At 44.8% G+C, this 19,654-nt stretch overlaps 1 long non-coding RNA gene across 1 annotated transcript in view; it reads right to left on the bottom strand.

Annotated features, from left to right (window-relative positions):
* Positions 1 to 2,391: 2,391 nt before the first annotated feature.
* Positions 2,392 to 19,654, bottom strand: part of LOC109494198 — an 89,308-nt gene continuing 72,045 nt past the window's right edge. The window contains exon 3 of the long non-coding RNA XR_002148850.3: positions 2,392 to 3,034. This is a non-coding gene — a long non-coding RNA (uncharacterized LOC109494198). The remainder of the gene's footprint in view (positions 3,035 to 19,654) is intronic.

Below are 19,654 nucleotides of genomic sequence, written 5' to 3'. Positions count from 1 at the left end.
GAACGCCTGAAAAGGGAAAAATTTCAAGTGTTATTAAAACCAGCTATGATAACAGTAAAGGAAATTCAGAGCGGGAGCCTTGTTACCCAGCAATACCCTCGGCTTGTCCCATGAACCCCAGCGTTCAGTTAAAAGAAATTAAAAAAAAAATCATTCAATTCAGCCAAGGGGGAAGCAAAAATCCTTATGACAAACACACGTTGAATGGATAGGTCAGTTTTATGGAAACTGACAGAGGCATCTCACAGACTGAAACCCACGTGGTGTTAAGACAGGGGTTGCAACCTTAGTCTGGCTCTTCTCGTAAGATTTTTCTTTTTAAATCAAGACTATCTTTTTTTAGAGCAGTTCTGGGTTCCCAGCAACATTGAAAGGAAGGCACAGAGATATCCAGTATACTTCTTGCCCCCAGCAGAGTGGTCCAATTGATGAACCTATGTGGATACCTCAAGATCCCCCAAAATCCAGAGTTCACATTATTTTTTTGTTTTTGTTTTTAAATTTTTTTAATATTTAGTTTTGAAAGAGAGACACAGCGGGAGCGGGGGAGGGGCAGAGAGAGAGAGAGAGAGAGAGGGAGACATAGAATCAAAAGCAGGCACCAGGCTCTGAGCTGTTGGCACAGAGCCTGATGCGGGGCTTGAACTCAGGAACCGTGAGATCATGACCTGAGCCAAAGTCAGTGCTCAACCAAGTGAACCACCCAGGCGCCCCCAGAGTTTCCATTATAATTCACTTCTGGGGTTGCACCTTCCATGGGTTTGGAAGAATGTATCACAACACGACCCACCATTACAGTATCTTACACAACAGTTTCACTGCTCTAAAAGTCCTCTGTGCTCCACTTCTTTGCCACCCCTCCCCGCTAAGATTTTTCTGTTTTACAACTGTACTATTCCCATGCTTCCATTCATAGGTACTCTTACCTGTTTTGAAGCTCCTTGGTGTGTATTTCGCTTTGCGATGCTCATAGCAATCCTGTGAGGCGTTGAAGACAGTGGCAGCTGGACGACCTGACTTGGAAGACAGGGACCCCTGATTCACCAGAGGTTAACACTCCAGGTAGAGGCGAAGCTAGGACTAGGACTTGGGGGGGCTCCAGGCTTCGGTGTGACTGCTCTTTTCAGGGTCTTATGCCGCCTCTGCTTTGACAGTTGACTCAGAGACCTGCTTCTGCTTCTCTCTCTGGGTCTCCCATGCCCTGCCTTCGACAGGTGTTTTTTTGTTTGTTTGTTTGTTTGTTTTTTTAATTCCCCTGGGTGGTCAGTATTCATGTCAGGGAAAATGTAAACATCTCTATGTTGCTTCCTGGCTCATGCCGTATTTTCTTACAGTGCATTGCCAATTCCTGTTTTTCTTCTGGAAAATTCTTTATTACCAACTGACCTTGGTACTGATCCATTCCATTAAAAAGAAAGGGGGGGGGTAGTTTGTGCCTGGGTGGCTCAGTCGGTTAAGCGTCCGACTTCGGCTCAGGTCATGATCTCATGGCTCATGAGTTTGAGCCCTGTGTTGGGCTCTGTGCTGACAGCTCAGAGCCTGGAGCTTGCTGTGGCTTCTGTGTCTCCCTTTCTCTCTGCCCCTCCCCTGCTCATGCTCTTTCTCTCTCAAAAATAAATAAAAACGTTAAAAAAAAAACACAACTACCTCATGCTCACTGGCGTATACACAAAACCAGTGTTTTGTTATATTATCACCTAAAGCGAAACAATGGTAACTGTGTCTCAGGCTTTCCAGACATGGGGGCTGGAGTATCTTTTAGTGTGCTTGGCAGAAAATGTGTTAAAAGCCACCAAAGGAGAATCCTAAAAGATTCAATAAAGTTTACACGTCGGCTGAGGGGTTGAGTTTGGAAAGAAGTTTATGGAAACATGGAGCCATTGGCAGTGAAATTCTTCCTCTTGTGTTCAGGGGTAGTAGCAGCATGGCGGCTACTTAAGGCAAAGGACGTGGGTTCTGGAGTCAGATGCCTGAGTGTCATTCCTTGGCTCTACCTTTTCCTACCTGTGTGACCTTGGGCTCTGTTCTTTATGTCTCAGTTTCCTTGTCTGGAAGATGAGGATACCTAGGTTGTAAAGTTAGGAGGAGGATTCAACAGATAAATACATATAATGTTCTCAGGACAAAGCCTGGCACATGGGAGGCTCCCAAAAAAGGAGAGCTATGATGGTGACCACAATGGTGGTGGTGATAACAATGGTGCGTAGGCATCAACCAACCCAGGCAAGACTAAAGTGCAGAGAAGCACATCATATATTTTATTTATGTATTTTTTTTTGAGAGAGAGAGAGAGAGAGACAAAGCATGAGTGGGGGAGGAGCAGAGAGAGAGGGAGACACAGGATCCGAAGCAGGTTCCAGGCTCTGAGCTGTCAGCACAGAGCCTGACGTGGGGCTCAAACTCACGAACCACAAGATCATGACCTGAGCCGAAGTCGGTCACTTAACAGACTGAGCCACCCAGGCACCGCGAGAAGCACATCATATATTTTAAAGAGCTCTACCAATGCTACCCTATTAGCATCTGTGAATGGTGGTCCTTTGGGAGAGAATCATTTTCTGTCGTAGAAATAGCCAGAGCGATTCCAAAGGAGGGGCAGGGTCAACATCCTTGACACGGCCCCCAGTGACATGAGACCAGACTTTCCTCGGAAGAACTCAGTGCCTCCAGGCTGGGTGTGGTACTACAGGTGGGGGGCAAACCCCAACTCACAGGTTTGCATTGGTTCGCATCTGAGGTTTTTCTAAAGATTCCACTGGCAACATCAATGTGGAATGATCCATGCTTGACTTAATTATAATCATAGAAACAAGAGGTTTTCAGTGTTAAGGTATTTAGACTTTGCAAGTTTTGTTTTTGCCCTGTTGGAAAAGGAGAAACAGACCCTGTAGACTGATACCTACTTGAGTAGAGCTTTGAGAAGCTAGAACGAATGTTTCTAAAGGTTTTGTGTCTCTCTTTTTTTTTTTTTTGCTGTTGCTGCTGTATTTGGGTTTGCCGATTGGCAGTTTTGAAGACAGACACACCACTGCACCTGCCAGAAAATAGAGCCACGTGTTAGATGCTGATAGACATAACCTATCATGAAAAAGTTTGCTGAATCTGGGCTGTAACATGCATATTTATGTAGTGTATTTATATGTACATACGAGTCCGTGACAACATTAGCTACCATCAAGTGGATGGTTTTGTTATCTCATTTAACACACACAATAACCTTGGGAAGTAGGTAACATTTTTATGCCCATTTTAGAGAGAGGGAAACTGAAATTCAGAAAGAGTGCCATCCTTAGACGAGGGGCTCTATCCCGGATGCCACATGTCGGGGATGTGCTTTGCTTTGGAGTAACTCCCTTGAAATTTTCTAAGTCTTCTTGCGGTTCCAAGGAGCTATAGAGGTCAACAGTGCCACCTGGGCTAAGAGCTCTGCGCCCAAGTCAGACTGGGTGGGCCCCCTCCCTGGTCTCTGTTTCTCTTCCTGAGGTGTTCTCTAACCTTCCAGTGCGTGGTGGGGTTGACCAGATGCCCAAATGAGCTTCAGCAATGGAGCTTAATGAGTTGTCCTTGGCCCTGTGACCAGCCCTGACTCTGGCAGGACAGCCTGGTGAGCTGATCATTTCTCCCGACTGGTAAGTGTTAATAGGCTGCTAGAATCATGCTGACATGCTGATGTTGAGGGACTCAAGTTATTTACATTGACAGGCTGACACACAAAATATTTCCCCCAGAGACCCTGTGCCTCCTAGATGGGTAGCCTTGCTTAGAGAAGTAAAGCAGTTCGACCAAAATCATCCAGCTGGGTAAGTGACGGGGCTGTTATTTGACCTCAGTCATGTCAGAGGTACTCACATATACATCTTTTATTTAAAATTTTAAAAAATGTTTTATTTATTTATTTATTTATTTATTTATTTATTTTATTTATTATTTATTTTGAGAGAGAGAGAGAGAGAGAGAGAGAGAGACAGACAGACTATGAGCAGGGGAGGCACAGAGAGAGAGAGAGAGAGAGAGAGAGAGAGAGAGACAGACTATGAGCAGGGGAGGCACAGAGAGAGAGAGAGAGAGAGAGAGAGAGAGAGAGAGGGAGACACAGAATCCACAGCAGGCTCCAGGCTCTGAGCCGTCAGCACAGAGCCCAACATGGGGCTCAAACCCATGGACTGCGAGATCATGACCTGAGCTGAAGTCATACCCTCCGCCGACTGAGTCATCCAGGAGCTCCACGATCTTTATTTTTTTACAATACTAGGAGTTGTGATCTGTATATGTACATTTTGCAAAGATGATCAATTTCCTCAGCAATCCTAATGTGTGCAGAATGATCAAACAAACCTTCCACAATGTTCTTCGGTCTCTGATCACCTTCCATGCTAGGCCTATCTTACATAAGGATATGATTTTAATAGCCTCCTCAGATTTATTTATGGGACACTGGGACTTCCCAGGAGTGAATTAGAGGCTTGGGATTGGTATTGTGACACCAGCCTTTAAGCTGCTCATCACTGGGGTGGCCTGATCCTTGAGGGGATGTTCATGGATTGTTAGAAATGGCCCTCAGATCTTTAGCTGGAAGCAATACCACATCTGGGAACACAGCAAAAGCATTTCTAACGTCCGATGGAAGAGTCACCAAAGAGAGAGACAGGAAAAATAAGACAACCATTCTGCAAGGCATTCATGACTGTGGAATTTAAAAATTTCTGACATTTGTTTATTAAAGATTATAACTCACTTCAACATCATACAGCATGAACCCCCTTTAGCCAGATAATAAGTACAGCATGTTCTTTATAATAACGCCAACCATAAAACTAGAAGCCTTTACTATTTGTTATTTATCGGGTCGACTAGACAAATCATTTTTTTCTACACGCCAGGCTTGGAAAATTCCTTATTTTCTCTCTCCTTCTTATAAATAAAAACAGCAGAGGGTGGGTAAGTTGATCTTAATGCACTTTGCACTGTAAAAGCAACATTAGTTGCCACTGGTGCTGAATCCAGAGCAGTGACAATATACGTACGTTTTTATTGCCCATTAGGTTTGTAGAAGGATCACCTTTAGCTCTTGCCAATGATGGAAATTGTTTGTTGTTCTAGAAAGTTTTTTCCAATGTCTATAGTAAATCCATTCCTTTTTCTTTATCTTCAACCATCATGCGTGGTCATACCAACACGCATTTCTTGCTTGGACGGTGTTAATAACCTCCTACAGAGTCTCCCCAACTTCCACTCTTGCCCCTTTAAAACTCTGCTCTCTACACGGAAGTCAGGGTGATCATTTTACTATAAATCCGTTTAGAGTGCTCCCTTGCTCAGAACTCTCCAGCGGCTTCCTGATGCCCTCAGCATAAAACCAAACACCTTCTCGTGGCTATTCTGGATGTCTTCTGATGGCTTCTTTTCTCTCCTCTCTGGATCTTACACCTTCTTCCTGTCCCACCCTTGACTCTGGAGGCTTTGAGGCAGGTGCACCAATATGGCCAGCATTAATAGGCTCCTTTGCCCCCCACTTGCAGGCATGTTCAGCCAATGGGGAGCTTGGGTATGGGTAGGAGGGAGGTGGGAGAGCGTGGTCAGGGTACTGGTTTCCCAGGGTCCCCCTGACCCCAACAGCATCCATCGAATGAAGGCCACAGCTCTTTCTAGGAGGTGTTTTTCATTCAGCTGCCTCCCTTGGGTCCTGGGAACTGCTCCCCACTCTGCCCCCAGCACCGGAGGTGGTCAAAGTGTCCTGCCATTCCTTTCCCTTCGGGTATTTTCTGTGCTTTGTGGTTCCTCTACCACACCCACATCGTTGTAAATATGCCTTTGATTGACGTCTTCTTCATTCGCCAGATTTTCATGTGCCTTCTGCACATGGCTAGCTTTCAGGTCCCCCGAAGTGTGGTACCTGCCTACCCCCCAACCTCACCCCAGGCTCGCTCAGTTGACTGTCCTTCAATTACACAGGACTGCCCTCCTTCCCACACCCACCCACACTCATCGGCTGTCTTCACTGCCTGGAGCCCCCTCCCACCCGAGCTGTGCATGCCTGGGCTCCATTCACGGGAGTATCAGTTTCACAGAAAGGCTTTCTCCGACCTTTTTAAGTAGCCCACTCCTTCCAAACACACTCTATGAATTTCTCGGTTCTGTTTTCTTTGTCTCTTATCATTTACCGAAATGATCTTATTTAGTGGCTTTTTTTTTTTTTTTTGGTCTCCACTACGGGAATGTGAGCAAGAATCTTGTCTCTCCTGTGCCCCCAGAGGAACCCCAGTGCCTAGAACTGTTCTTTGTACGTAGTACACAGTCCATAAATGGTTGCTAAGTATTTGTTGAACGAATCTGGATGGAATGTCTCATTCTACAGACAAGGAAGCTGAGATCCCTGGAAATGGACCTTCTCTGGGTCCTCATATGGGGACTTGAAACAGGGTTTCTGTGGCACAGGTCTGCCCTTACCAGTTCTTGAGTTCCTGTCTTATTTGTATCCTGTCTTATCTGTAGAAAGGCACTCCTCTTCTTTTACTGTATATTTGCTGGGTATAAATTTTTTTTTTTAAGAGAGAGAGACAGAGAGCACACACACGAGAGTGTGTGAGGAGCAGAGGTGGGGGGGAGAGAGACAGAGAGAGAGAGAGAATCTCAAACAGGCTTCAAGCTGTCAGCACAGAGCCTGATGCAGGGCTTGAACTCCTGAACTGTGAGATCATGACCTGAGCTGAAATCATGAGTCTGATGCTAACTGACTGAGCCACCCAGGCACCCCTGCTGGGTATGTATGTATTTTTAACACAATGAGTAATTTCCTCTAAAGCATGGATTTTCTACCCTTCATTTCCCCCTGTGTTTCTCTATTGTCTTGTTCTTTGACACGTCCTATCTCCCGTGACTTCTTGTAGTTAGGAAGCACGACTGAGAGCTGATGTTCAGATAATGACTGGGGGAAATCCATATTCACATGGGAGAGCAACAGGGGAAATCAAGACCTGAGAGGTCTTTGAGGAAATCAGGGCATCTGCGCACAAATAGTAATGGTCATACTTACTGCTACTTAATTGACGAGTACGCACTCTGGACCAAACATAGCATGAGGCACTTTACACATAATACATACACGGACATATAAATTCTTATCTATTCCTCATGTAGCAATCCTAAGACCTATACAGCTTCCTTCTTTCTTTAGGGGAAGGAGCTGACATGCAAGGAGGTTAGAAGGCTTCTGGGAATGTGGCATAGATTCTGACATGGGCCTCATTCTCCCTACACCCTCTTCAAGTCTGGTGAGGTTCCTGGAAAGTCTGCAGGTAACTGAGACTCCAAAGTGAGGTGTGAGGCAGCTATCACTCTGATTGGGAGTTCAGCCTGAGCTTGAGAAATCAGATATGGGTGAAGAAGTGACACTCAAGGAGTAGGGTCCGAAAGGGCCAATTTAGGGGCTGAAATTCGCTCTTGAATGCCAAGAGTCAGACACGGGGAGTCAAGGCTCATCATAAAGTTGGTGCTTTCTGGCCCTTTGATGGTCTGGCACCTTTCTTGTGCCTTTGAGAGTGTTCTTTGAAAATGACATGGAAAACACACACACACACACACACACACACACACACACACACACACACCACTTGATATTCAAGGAAGGTCTTTTTTCTGACTCAGCGATGGGAAGAATTTACTGGCTGGTCCCTCTCTAGGGGCAGAGGTAAGTTGGCCCTGAAACATGGGTCACTAGCTTTGGAGGCCTAATAAAGCAGCAAATCAGGACAGAGTTAGGGAGAAGCATTCAGAAGGTAGGAGCATCTGGCAGAAAGAGAGGAGGCCAAGCTGAGGGGTGTGTGGCCTTTGATTCCCGAACAGATGGCTTCAGACCATGGTAACTTTAGAGGTAATAACGCTTACTTGCAGCCCAAGATTAGGTATGAAATGTACTTCCTTGACCAGAGTCACGTGCAAATGCCCTCTCTGTGCCCTAGAAGCATTTCTCTCCAGGTCGGAAAAGGGATGAATGGCTAGAAGGGTCAGGATGCTCCATCAAGGGGGACCAAAGGCAGGTCGAGGCAATGTCTAGCCATGAAATATTAATCTCCATGTTTCAAGCATCCCAAGGAAATTTCTTAATGTATTTCCATGCAAGAGATGTTGTGCAATTGACCCTAACAAAAAATACTTCTGCACTTTACTAAAGTCTACTTTTGAGCTATCCAATGTTTTCATCATAATATTTACTTCGGCGTAAATAGGCTAAATTCTCCAATTCTGATACAAAACAGAAAGATCACAGAATGAAAATAAATAGATGACATGGCTGTTTAAAGATAATGTAAAATGTTTTCTAGCAGCATAAATATTTGATTGTAAAACTTTCAATATGTTGTGTCTATTAACTAGTAATGGACAATATTTAAATAATTCAGCCAGCCAACGTGGGCCAGGATCACGGGGGGGTGGAGGACATGGTCAAGGCCCAGCCTGGCGAGATGCCAACTTACCGTCAAAGCACACCCCAAAGCCTGGCCCCAGACACTGTCCATTCCATCTGGAGCTCTTCGGTCAGGACCAAGCCACAGACAAGAGCAGAGGGTTAAACAGAACATGGGGACGTTTGAAATTTTCCCGTCACCTTCCATTGCTAATTTGGTTTGCACAGACCTTCTATGCGTCATTCATATTTGGACCTTCAGACGTTCGATTCAGTCGGTACTCTTTGGCATGGTTCTTTGATTTTTGTGTTTGTTGGCAGGGGATGGGGGTGATGTTTCTGGAATCCCATCAGGACTTGTGGAATTATCTGAAAATCCACTCACCCCATTGGTATCCCTAACTCTCTACATGTATAATCTGGCAAAGAGCATTAGATTTACAGTCAAGAGCTGTCATTTGTGAATTACAATTTGGGAAACCTTTTCAGCCACTTGAGTTTGGGCAGTTCTCTGAACCTCTCTGGGCCTCACTTTCATCACTGTAAAATGGGACTAGTGAGATGTGGCCTGGCTATTTCACTGGGTGGTAATGAACATCAAAAAAGAAAACGAGACAGAACTGAAAGTACAGAAGTCCCCTAAAGGGCTGGCTTCATTTGAGAGAGCACTGTATTCATTTCAGAGCATACCCCTCTTTGCATGTGCTCTAATGTATGTCTCACGCTGAGCCTCACACACTATAAATCTCTTTACAAGTTTGCGGATTGACTGAATGAGGATTGTCGGCTGCCAGGCGGCCCTCTTCCCCACTCAACTCTCCAAGGAATATGCTCCAAGAGTAGGAGCTTCCCAGAGTGATATCCTGCAACCTCTCCAGAATCCTTGGATGTCTGCCCTCCCCACCACCACCCCGCCCCCCGCCCCCCGCCTGGTGGCCATCATGGATTCCAGGGTGGGTTCTAAAGCAGTAAAATCCAGAAATCTGAAATGAACAGGAGACAAGGATCTGCTGGTCTGTTATTCAAAATATCTGGGAAGTCAGTAATTTTATAAAGCAGTGCAAACAACGCACAGTAATAATCCTCTGTGTTCATTTGCTTGGCCTGGGACTTTTTGGGGAGCAGGGGGTGGTAAAGGACGTGTGCAAAGAGTATAAATTTGAACGTATGTGCCTTGCGAGGTACTGTTTGGCGACACCATCTGTGCAATGCTGAGCATACGGTAGGCAGTAAGAAAATATTTATTGAATGAATGACTGAAACACCTACCATATTTTACTCAGCCTAAGATGCACATTTTCCCATTTTGCACTATCACCAAAGAAGTAATGCCTCTTAAAAATCAATGGACTGTCACATGGTAATTGACACATCGTTTTTCTTTCTTGTGCATACAATAATGATTTATCATATAATCAGCAGTCTTAAATTTGATGATCTATGGTAAGGAACGATCGAAGGGAGGATTTATTTAAGTGGTAGAATATAGGACCGAATTTCTTGAGTCATCGGAAGAGGAAAGTTTCTTTGTGGAACAGGCTAGACTCCCCCTTTAGAGAGAGACTGGGACTGGGGTTGGTTGGCAGAAGAGAAGGCCAACCTGGAGATAAATGTAAGGAGCTTTCAAGTGTGAACAAAGAAAGACGCAGAGACAGAAGTGATTAAAATGTGTTTCGGGGCTATTGGAAAGGTGAATGTTCCCAGAGAGTTCATATGGAAAATATACAACATAAGCCTGTAAATAAAGGTAGGATCACGGAGGATTGTAGAGAGCTTGGAATAACAGGCTGGAAAGTTTGGATTTCTTCTTGGGTATAACCTTAGAGCCAAAGAGTGACATACTAAAAATAGTGTTCTAAGAGGATTAATCTGTGCAGGGTGGACTGAAGTGTGTGGGACTGGAGACAGGGAGGGCAGTTAGGGGATTATTTCTGTAATCCAGCAGAAGTATAATGACAGACTATAGTAGGGTTGTAGAGAGAGCAAAGGTGTGGTATGAGGGAATTTTGAAGACACTGGTTAACGATGTCTCTTAAGTTCTACACCATCATTTATTTAACTCTTTCTATGTGCCAGGCAGAATTGTTCTAAATACTTTTAAACAACATCTCACTTAGTATTCTTATGGGACTTATAATATTCTCCATTATTTTCTTATTATCTCTTATTACTTCCCCCATTTTATACCAAGGAAACAGCAACAGATACATACACAACCTCGTGCCATTAAATACTTCTTGCCTTGAGTTCTTTAATGTTAGTGTTACTATCCCTGTGCTTTCTGTTTTATCCTGCAAGTTACAACTTTGTACATCTTTTTATTTTAACCTTTTCATGCCATGCTGTTTTAGGTACTTATCTAATAAACATACACAATCTGGATTTTCAATCTGATTCCATTTCAGAGTCTTTGTTAATGGGGGAGGTTTAACCCATTAATATTTATTGTGATAAATTATTTGTGAACATTACTTCTTTCATCTTGTTTTATGTTTTCTGCTTCTCTATGATTCCATAATGATTTTCTCTTTAAAAAAATTTTTATGCACTATATGATAACTAACTTGAATGTAAATTAAAAAAAATAAAATTTAAAAAATCTAAAAAAATAATAAAATAAAAAAGCATTCATCTCATAACTAAAAATTTTTTTTTAATATTTTTGAGAGAGAGAGAGAGAGAGAGAGAGAGAGAGAGAATGAGCAGGGGAGGGGCAGGGAGAGAGAGGGAGACACAGAATCTGAAGCAGGTTCTACGCTCTGAGCTGTCAGCACAGATCCCGATGTGGGGCTCAAACTCATGAGCTGTGAGATCACGACCTTAGCTGAAGTCAGATGCTTAGCTGAAATCAGACTGAGCCACCCACGTGGCTCATAATTTTCTCTTTATGTTTTTCTTTCCTATACTGATTTTCAAATTTTATATCTTAGTCTTTTATTACTACCTTATCTCTTTAAAAAAGCAATTGAACATGTATTTCTCTGTTAATGTCCTGGACTTCCATTTACATGTTCCCTATGTTAAGAACAATCTTCTCCTTTTTATCATCTAGACATTCTGCAAGAACTTAGATAAATGGTGCTCCTGGGAACCCTCTCTGATTCAAACTAGATTATAAATTAGCCTCTGCTACTTTCCCTCTTCTAGCTTTTGTTAAAATGACCAGGAATATTAAATCCAGTAGAAGATAATTAGGCTTTATTTACTTTTCCATGATACAGTATTTTTGGCAAGAATTGTTCTTATATTTGCATTTGGTTTCAAAATTACTTTAACAAAAACTATGAAACCATAGTCTAAATATTACTGTTTTTATTACCACCACTTACTTGTATATTGCCTTCTTCAATCTTGCATTATCTCTATTTTATTTATTTGTTTTTCTCTGGTCTACTTTGCAGGGATGGGTGCACTGGTAGAGTTTTAAAGCCTGAATGTTGAAGAACATTTCTGTCACTGTATTTTCTCATCCAAAAGCTGTAAACTTGACCTCTAGTTTTTGATGTTGTAAAGGAGAAGCTTGATGTAGAGTTGACTTTTTTTCTTTTGTGGGTAGTTTTTAAATAGTATCTGAGTGCTCATGGGATTTTCTCCCCACTAGTTCGATTAAAAAAAATACAAAGAAGTTATGTCTTGATGTGTGTCTCCATTCATTAGATGTGAAACTTGGTAAAAAGACTCGTGTCTTTTTTGTAGTTCAGGAATAATTTTTTTCCTTTCTTATTTCTTTTCAGTATTAATCTTTTGAACATTCTGATCTCTCTTTCTGGAATTCTTGTTCCACAGAAATACTGGAGCTTCTGGGTCATTCCTCCCATGCTTGTCATCTTTTTAACACTTTATCATGTTTCTCTCCTATACTCCAAGCTATGGGGAAGCTTTTGGAACTTGTACTATAATTACATGAATTTGCTATGCACAGCATATATTTTACTTTAAAATGCATTTATCATTTTTTAATTGCTAGTAAGTATTTTCTAACATCAGATTGCTTCCTTTCCAGGACTAGCCTCATAAATGTAAAATCCTCTAAAGAGTACTGAAAATACACCTTAGAGATTAGGTTGCCTATGATTATTTCAGTAACTGTTACTGAAGGGAGGGGAATTTCCTTTGATTTATCAGTTCAATTCCCTTTTTGGAGATTGTTGAACATTTTCTTACATCTGCCACCTTTCCCCCATGATCATTCTAAGAGATGGTCTGTCCAGTAGTGAGAGTTGAGATGGGTTCTATCAAGGATTTTGTGTATCGATACTAAAACGTTGCAGGTCCAGATGAAGGGAAACGGGAAATGTTTAGATGTATAGATCTCCAGTTTGCTAAATTAGAGAACCAGTAGCTTATAGGGAGTAAGGAAGGACTTTGAGCCAGACACAACTATGGCAAGAAGGAAGCTGGCCAGGACAACACAGCATCACTTCCCCTTCCCATTATTAACAGGTGTGTTGGTGAGATTTGCCTGTTTGAATCGCTTCCCAGCCCTGTGTTCAGTGACACCACAGTGCTAACTTGAAATATATGGAGGTAGGGATGGTCACACCACAGAAATTGACAAACACTACAAATCGTGGCTTCCCCTTTGCCTGACCTACAGTTGTTAAACATTTACCAGTGTACAATGCTCTTAGAAAACATATTTTGTTTTCCGTTTTCCTGGGTCCAATGTCTAAATCTGCCTTGAAAAAATTGGTGAAGATGAAGCCTGACTTTGGTGTATGTACACATCCCCCTGTTATGGGCTAAACTGTATTCTCTCAAGATTCATATGTTAAAGCCTAACTCTCAGTACTTCAGAATGTGATGGTCTTTGGAGAAGGTGATTAAATCAAACAAGGTTGATGTAGTGGGCCCTAATCCAACCAGCTGGTGTCCTTGTAAGAACAGGAGGTTAGGGGGCAGCTGGGTGGCCCAGTAGGTTGAGCGTCTGACTTCGGCTCAGGTCATGAACTCACAGTTCATGGTTTTGAGCCCCATGTTGGGCTCTGTGCTGACCACTCAGGGCCTGAAGCCTGCTTCGGGTTCTGTGTCTCCCTCTCTCTTTGCCCCTCCCCCGACTCTGTCTGTCTGTCTCTCTCTCTCAAAAATAAACATTAAAAAATTAAAATAAAAAAAAAAACAAGAGGTTAGGGGGCACCTGGGTGGTTCAGTTGGTTGAGCGTCTGACTCTTGATTTTGGCTCAGGTCATGATCCCAGGGTCATGGGATCAAGCCCTCCATCAGGATCTGCGCTGAGTGTGGAGCTTGCTTAAGATTCTCTCTCTCTCTCTCTCTCTCTCTCTCTCTCTCTCTCTCTCTCTCTCTCTCCTTCTGCCCCCTCCCCTACTTGTGCATGTGTGCTATCTAAAATTAAAGAAAAAATGTATGTATAAAAAGAAGAGATTAGGACATGCAGAGAGACACCAGGGGCATATATGCACAAAGGGAAGACCAAGTGGAGACACAGGGAGAAGGTGGCCACCTACAAGCCAAGGAGAGAGGCCTCAGAAGAAACCAACCCTGTGGCCACCTGAATCTTAGACTTCTGGCGTCCAGAACTGTGAGAGAGTAAATGTCTGTTGTTTCAGCCCCCTGGCCTGTCGTATTTTGTTGTAACAGCCCCAGCAAACTCAGACACTCCCTCTGATAATCTATACTACCTCCTATTCCCCCCTGCCTTCTTCCTCACCGGAATCTCACCTCTAAAACCTAACAGAATGGCACAGAATCACGGCACGCAGCTGCTTCCTACTTAATCAGCTTCCATGTTGAGTGGGTGATGTCAAAGAGTTCAGACTCAGGGGTCAGGTCAGTGCTCCTTCATAGCGCGAAACTACTGACATCTCCCCTCCTCCTGTCTTCCTACACTTGGCTTTAGAGTTCTTGTCTACATAGACGGTCTGGCAAGAAAGTGAATGGACAGGGGGACGCATCATACATAGGCAAGAATGCAAGCCAAAGACCAGAGGCGATGGGTTCAGAGAGGTTGGAGGGCAGAGTTATCTTGAAATAAGAAACACAGGACTTTTTTTTTTTTCTCCCCTGAAGGGAACTTCCTTTTTCCAAAATACGATATTTTACAGGACTACGAAACTGGAGGGCTCCAGATAAAACCCCAAAGTTGGCAATGTTAATTACAAAGACATGCCCGGTTCACTCAGCTTCTCGTTCTGTTGTACCTAAATACATCGAAATTATGTCATCGGGTGATGCTATGTTACTTCCATTTCCCCTAGGAAATTAGAGAATTCAGGCCTCTTGATTATATTTAGAAAGTGGGCAAATAATAACTTTGTAAATGATTGAGGAATTATGATTAGGTAAGAACATTTGTACTAAACCTCTTTAATATGGCTAAAAAAAGACTTGTCACACTGACTTATCCTTGGCTCAGTTTCTAGACACAGAGATTTTCCGCTACTGAGATGACAAGGCGTGGGGATTCGTTATAGTGGATTCTTCAAATATACGCATAGTAGCATGATATATAGGAAACCCATTCCCTCAACAAATGCTTGCCTATTGTCCGCTAAGCACTGAGGGCACAAAGATAAATGAGAGACAGACTGTCCTCAAGCAGTTATGAGGTGAGTGAACAGCCCCTTCCAGTCCACCAGAGGTTAGAACAGCGGTTCTATCATACATGCCCTGTTTGCTTGGAGAAATCACTTAACTTCTTTGAATGTCAATTTGCTTATCTGCCAAATGGGATTACTGAATCCTTTCTGACCAGTTCCTGGGTTATTCCTGAAGATCAACTTAGATCAAGTAATTGAGAGTTAAGACTACGTTGATGGTCAACTCCTGGCTTTCTCAGATCCCATTGTGGAGACAGAAACATGGCACCCATTGGTTTAACGCTTCCAGTCACAATGGTCCTCCTGTTTGCCTTGGATGACTTTGGTCAACGTTGGTCTACTAGAGCATGTGAACTCAGAAAACAATGGTTGAGGGTGGCTTCACTTCCTGCTCCTTCCTCTCCCCATGTCCCCTGTCCAGCTCTGTCACCACTTCTGCCATCACCATCTAATGGTGGCACAGAAGAGTATGGGTTTGGAGTCTGAGGGACAGAGAGGATACATGTTGTTTTTCTTTTGTGGGACAATTTATTAACTTCCCTTTCATCTACTGGAGATGTTTGGATGAAGGAAAAGTGACCCACCAGTAAATCACTAAATTTAATCAATAAATCACTTGACAGAAGCCAGATGCACCCACAGGGGCTACATGAACCCTCAAGACCGCCAGGCACTCCTGGGAGTTCTCATGGTAACTGAATTTTGTAGTTGAGGGAAAGCCAGGATAGGTTTTGTGCCCCAAATCAGATAGGTCTGTTGGACTCCAAGTTTCAGCCCCGTCCACACTACTGAAACTGCCTCACTGTTGCCTCCAATTGGCTCATTACTTTTCAGAAGTAGGGTATTCAAGGAAGTCTGGTTTCCGGGTCTAGAACAGAGCATTGCCCACCTGCCATTTTCTGCCCCTCCTATTTTGGGCCCATACTTTGAACCGTATGCAGACAGACACCTCTTTACCCCAATTCCTGGTCATTCCTCACTCTGGAGCAGTCCAACGTTAGGATCAGGGAGGAGGGCTAGTACTGAAAAGCCAAGGGCTCTACATTCTAAGTTCCAATTCTGTGCAAACTTGCCTTGTGACCTTGGCCAAGATGCTTCCCAACCAGATCTTTGTTTCCTAAGAAACGTCTGCGAAGTGAGGAAGGTTGAGTTGGGTTTCCTGTTCAAGAGTGGCAGACACTCAGCCGCAGCCCCCATGACCTCCTTCCACCCGGTGGCCTTTCATGGACAGCTGTGCAGCTCGTCCACAGACTTGCTGGTGGGCAGGAGAGAAAGCGGCCGGCATGCTTCTCAATTCCCTTTCGCCCGTGAGTTGGCAAATCCTCAGAGAATAAGAACCCCTTTTCGTGTAACTCTAATCAAAACACGCTTTGAAGGGGGTGTCTGTTGCCAAAAAAATTTATATTTATCCCAAGAAAAATTAGAAACTATTTTTGGATTATCTGCACATGACGGGCCTGCCTTACTGCAGATAAACAGGAATTACTTGCATGCAAAGCCCCGTGCTGCTCAGAACACGTGTCGCCCTCCTCCCCAGCTCTGCCCTTGTTAATGGAGGCTGCCCCATTGCCCTGGGGCTGCCTCTCTCACTGGCAGCTCCAAGTGGGACAAGATTAGGGGTGGGGGCTCCATGCAGAAGTGGCTCTGAAATGTGTCTCTGCTACTTCCCGGCTTTGTAGCTTTGGGCAAGTGTATAGCCTCTCTGAGCCTCAGCTTGTTCATCTGTAAAGTGGGGATAAAGAACTCATCGCAAGGCGGCTGTCAGGATTCACAGGAAGACAAACCAACAAACCAACAAACCAGCATTGTTTCATGGTCTGCATTCCATCACGGCTACCTCCCTGGTCTCCCCAGCTCTGGTTTTGGCTCGGAACGAGGAGTGTTCACCCTACTTACGTTTAGGGACAGGGCTGAGAAATTAAGGAGAAGTTAACTTAAGGCTCCAGGTGTTCTGGCCAGACAGGTCTACCTCCAGAGAGGGAAGCGGCTGTGGACAGGCTATTGCAGAGCAGGAGAAGCCAGATGGCCCTGGGAGCCAGGTATCTGTCCCAGGCCTAGAGGACAGACAAGGAAGGATGGCAAATGTTGGGGGATGGGTCTGCTAGCAATTTAGATTTCAAACCTCACAACGCCCTGCCAGCCCAGTAAATGTGTACGGAGGCTGAATGTGGCCCTTAGAGCTCCGGTTTGTAACTCTGACTCCAGAGGAACATGTTGGTGTCTCAGAGGGGCACCTGGGTGGCTCAGTCGGTTAAGCGTGACTCTTGATGTCAGCTCAGGTCATGATCTCACGGTCCGTGGGTTCAAGGCCCACGTCCAGCTGCACACTGACAGTGCGGAGCCTGCTTGGGATTCTGTCTCTACCCCCCACCCCTCTCTCTTTCCCCCTCCCCTGCTCACTATCTCTCAAAATAAATAAACATTAAAAAAAAAAAAACACCATCTCAGAAAAAAAAAATTCACCTCTCCTGGAAACAGGTTCTTCCTTTCTACACTCGGGGTTTCTGGCCTTTCCTAGAGGTACCATTCCTTTGCCAGCATCTACTGAGCACCCATGTTGCACAAATACCATGGACGAGACAAAAAGATGCACAAGAGTGGGTGTAGCCAATCACATTTGAAGTAAAGCTTCTAGAGATGGGAATAGCATTTCAAGATGCTTTTATGTGTCTGTTCTTGTATACGCTAATATGCTACCGTGATAGTGTTGCAATTAGCTACAGAAATAGAAAGAAGTGACTTCTGTCTGGGGTGGAGGGAGGGGCTGGTGCAGGAGAGCTGGGCGGAGGCGTCACATGAGCCCCCTGAAGGGTTCTGCCAGGCAGCATGTGGGGAGACGGTTATGGATTTTGCTGGTCTCACGTCTGTTTACTCTCTCTCCCCTACTGGAAGGCTGGAAGCTCCTTCAAAGAGGGGGCTGTATCCTCTGTTTGGTTTTCCTGATTTCCTTGACACTCCGTAACACCTATCTCAGTTTCTTGCTATTTAGGAATCATCTGGCCATTGAGAAAATGAGATTCCAGATTCCCCTATCAGCGAGAAGCAAACAGTCTGAGGCATTTGGGGGAACGGAGATAAAGTCCGCAAGATTGGCGTTGGGTCTGAATGAGCCTGCGGATTTGTGGCGGCTGACAGATGCCGTCTCGCCCCTGATAGTGGCACATGGGGACTTCCTCCTCGGCCGTAAAGAGAATGGCAGGCACCCCAGTCCCTAATGGTCCCTAATCACAGATATTTCGAGACGGCTAAGAAGCAAGACCTCACACGTTAGGATCTCACCGGGAAGCACTGGGTCAGATTACCAGCAGCCAAAAGGATGAAGCGCGTTGATTTAGCTGGAGAAGGATGCACCCAGGCTCGTTTGGCAAACACACACACACACACACACACACACACACACACACACACAGAGTGAGACGCTGTCATCCCTTTGCCGAAGTTTCCAGTCTTGTTGCACTGGGTCATGTTGATGATCTCTTCAGCCTGCTTAAGGGCCGGTGAGGATGAAACCAGGGAGGGGGAGTCCTGTTTCCCAAACACCTGTTATTTGCCAGACACGGAATGAAATTCCTTGCCTGCATCAGCTCGTGTACTCCTCACAGTGCTCCAGGATGAGATGGACGACAGGCATCGTTGTTCTCATTTTGCACCGGAGGAAAACAGCTTGCCTTGCCTCGGACCACGCTTTCAGTGAATTGTGGGGCTGAGCCTCGAACTTGGGTTTGCCCACCATATAAGCTTTCTATGCTACCGAGCTGTCTCCTCATTCTCAGTAAGGTTCCCCAGGAAACCGACCTAGACATCGTGAGGTGTGGATACAGGAGGCTTACTGGGTGCAGCTTAGGAATAAATCCTACAGGGAGTGAGGACAGCAGGCAGCATGGGGGCAGGGGTCAGTTACCCTGACGTGGGATCAGTAGACCCCAGCTGGGGACCAGGGTGACGAAGTCTTGCCTGGGGGTAATATGTAAGGGGTGCCAGAAAACTCAGCAGGCAAGATACGTAAGGTTTTAAGGCAGCGTTTAAATAGCTTTAAGCTAATATTAAAAAGAATAATCCACGATACACAAAGTTTGAACAAAGTCTGAATTTCACCGTGCACCTGTAGGACTCAACTTTAGTCTCCTCACCCTAATCCTGGCCCTGTTGAGGTCAGCCTGGGTTTGCAATTTTGCTAACTATCATGGATGTTTTTTGCATTATGTAAGGAAAACGCCACATTAAAATCGTATACACCCTGATTCCTGAGATCTTTGGCGCCCCCTTAAATACGGTACCCGAGACGAACCAAGGCTTCCTCTCCTTACTCCTGGTCCTGAACCCCAGCCCGCTCTGGAATGGGGGTGCTCCTCCATTCCAGGTGTCCTGCCTTGAGAGGCCTTTTCATCCCCCCTGTCTCCAAGGAGCAGGCAGTGAACACACGGGCCCCTTGGGAGCGTATGAAACCATGGGCAATTCTGTTCGGCCGGGAGCAAATGCCTGAATGATATGCAGCTGAGATCCCACCGGCCCCCAATGCTCCCAGGAGCTGGGGGGGTCCGGATGTTCCATCACTGTATCCACTCCACTCCTCAGCACAGCTTAACTCAAACCCAGGCCTCTCCCTGACCGCGTCTTCCGAACCAGAGGCAAAGCCTGTGATTAGATTAGATCTTTTCGGGCAGAGAAGTGATTTACAGTGTATCATCTACAA

The sequence above is a fragment of the Felis catus genome, chromosome E1 (genome assembly GCF_018350175.1).
Source record: "Felis catus isolate Fca126 chromosome E1, F.catus_Fca126_mat1.0, whole genome shotgun sequence".
Lineage (NCBI taxonomy): Eukaryota > Metazoa > Chordata > Mammalia > Carnivora > Felidae > Felis > Felis catus.
Note: the sequence above shows the minus strand (reverse complement) of the source record. Positions and strands in the feature narration are given on the sequence as shown.